The 2,347-nt window shown below is 52.2% G+C and overlaps 1 long non-coding RNA gene across 1 annotated transcript in view; it reads left to right on the top strand.

Annotated features, from left to right (window-relative positions):
- The window catches only part of LOC116079215, a 162,640-nt gene that overhangs the window by 13,846 nt on the left and 146,447 nt on the right, over positions 1-2,347 (top strand). The gene's annotated exons all lie outside the window — the stretch shown is intronic.

Genomic DNA, 2,347 nt, shown 5'->3' with positions numbered 1-2,347 from the left:
AAAAAAAAAAAAAAGAAAACCTTTGGCAAGTTGTCTTTGCTGGCCAGGGAGAAATCCCAAAGTGAAGTGCTTATGTTTTTATTTTTTTTTCCTATTATTTGGTTAGAGAAAACCTCCCAGTTCAGTAGACTGGGCCCCAGCTGTGAATGTATTTTAGAAGAGTCATGGTCTCAGGGACTTTTGGTGACTCACTGGGGTGGATGGCCATCTATGAGTGCCGCGTGTCTCTCTGTGTGTGTGTGTGTGTGTGTAGCCCTCACTATTTAGACAGACCTGACTGTGGTGTGGCACAGAGATTTCCCTCAGTCATAGACACCAGCCATTTTTGAGAGAAGGACATCTGGTGAACATTTGTTGGACATCCACTGAGTGTAGCAGGCCCTGTGAACAACTTAAACAGCCCTTACGCCATTGATGAGACAGGCTCATCTCACACAGGCCCCTAGGAAGACTCTGAGAGGGAAATCGCCTTGCCTTGCGTGACTTCCCCAGGCTCCAGTTTCCAACTCTGATGGTTCTAGAATATGATTCTCTCTCCCCCCCTCCCCGTGTGTGTGTGTGTGTGTGTGTGTGTATGAGAGAGAGAGACAGACAGAGACAGAGACACAGAAGGGGGAGAAGGAGGGAAAGAGGGGCAAGGGGGGGAGAGAGACAGAGAGAGAGGAAGAAGGAGAGAGAGGAGAAGAGAGGGGGAGAGAGGGAGAAAGGAAAAAGGGAGGGAAGGGAGAGAGAGAGAGGGAGAGGGAGAGGGAGAGGGAGAGGGAGAGAGAGAGAGAGAGAGAGAGAGAGAGAGAGAGAGAGAGAGAGAGAGAGAGAGAGAGAGAGAGAGAGAGAGAGAGATGCATAGATGCGTAGGCACTAAGCCCAGAGCTGCCCTCTAACAGGGTTCACTCATGACAGCTGTCTGGGGTGTGGTGGGACTGAATGGATCAAGTTCATTGCAATTTGTGGAGATTGCCAGGCCGGTGCCAACTCTGGGTTGGGCTTTATCCATGGCCTTTCTGCCCCTTCCCAGGCTCCTTAGCACGAGCTGAGCACTGGCCATTGAGGCTCAAGACAGCGAAGGTGTCCAGGTGGCCCTGTCTCTGGAGAGCTAAGCACACACTTGTGAGGGGGTGGTAGAGAAGTGAATGGCTGCCATGGCGTACAAGCCAGATTTAGGGACCTTCCTGTCATAGTCTTAGAATGAGGACCCGTCTCTGACAACATTTCTAGAGAGAGGACTCCTCACCCCTCACCTGGGAGGTCCTCCTGTCTGTGAGCTTTTCTTCCTGTTTGTTTTTTCCTCAAGAGGCATGACAGGCCCTGAAACTGTATGTGTAGTGCACATAAGCATATGTTGTGTGTATGTATATGTGTGTGTGTGTGTGGTGTGTGTTAGACTGAGTGCTGCAGGGGCAGGTGGCTCCTGAGTGCTGATCTGTGAGCTTGGATACTAGCTCATGTAAGATGAGCTGTGAGACTAGATAGGCTAACACTGCAGGCATGAGGCCCTTAAAGCATTCTTGTCTAGCCAAGCGCACTGTACCCACTGTGGGACCTGCAGTCCTGACACCAGAGGCTTCCTGGAGTGTGAACCAAGATCACCTTGGGGCAGAGTGGATCTTGCAGTGCTGGGCAGTGGTGAGGAGGGGTTGTTGGTGGGACCATGTCCTCATGCAGATGGCAGGGGCTCCTGGGCTTTGGGGATACATACTCTGAAGGAGGTGAGGTATGGCTCTCAGGAAGCCTGGTGTCCTGCCAGGGTGCTGGTGAGCATGGGGCTTCCTGCTTGAACACACGTGTGCATGCAGGCGATGTCAAACTCAAGGATTCAGGATGCAGTTGAAAGTCTGCTACCTGAGGAAGTCCTCATCCTTCAGCTACACGGGGCAGGCCTGTACCAAGGAGCTGAGTACAGTGGTGAGCCTGGGCAGGTGAGAGCAGAAGAGAGGAGCTGAAGCTGTTGTCCCGAGGGCTGGGAACGGTGCAGATCTTGAGAATGGATGAATGCTAGGCTTTGGAGAGATATTAGCAGCCCCAGCTTGGACATGGAAGATGGGCCCCTAATTCCTTTGCGTCTTCCAGAACTGGGTCTAGAATATGGGAAGTGCTGTGTGTAGGCTTTTGCCAACTATGGACTCCAGAAGAGTCCCCATGGATGGATGGGCATGGATCGAGTCTCCCACCCACACCATCCATTTTTGTCTCCCACGGCAGTCACTGCCTCTCCTGCGATTCCCTGGTCACTTCCTTACCCTGCTGATAATACCCACCTCTTGCACGTGGGTATTCAAGGCTTTCCCACTCACTGCATGATAGAGAGGGCAGTTTCAGTCTTTAACTTGATGGGGGGGGGGAGAAGGGG

Source organism: Mastomys coucha, unplaced genomic scaffold (assembly GCF_008632895.1).
Source record: "Mastomys coucha isolate ucsf_1 unplaced genomic scaffold, UCSF_Mcou_1 pScaffold5, whole genome shotgun sequence".
Taxonomy (NCBI): domain Eukaryota; kingdom Metazoa; phylum Chordata; class Mammalia; order Rodentia; family Muridae; genus Mastomys; species Mastomys coucha.
The sequence above is the reverse complement of the archived record's forward strand: the minus strand, read 5'-3'. Positions and strand labels throughout refer to the sequence as shown.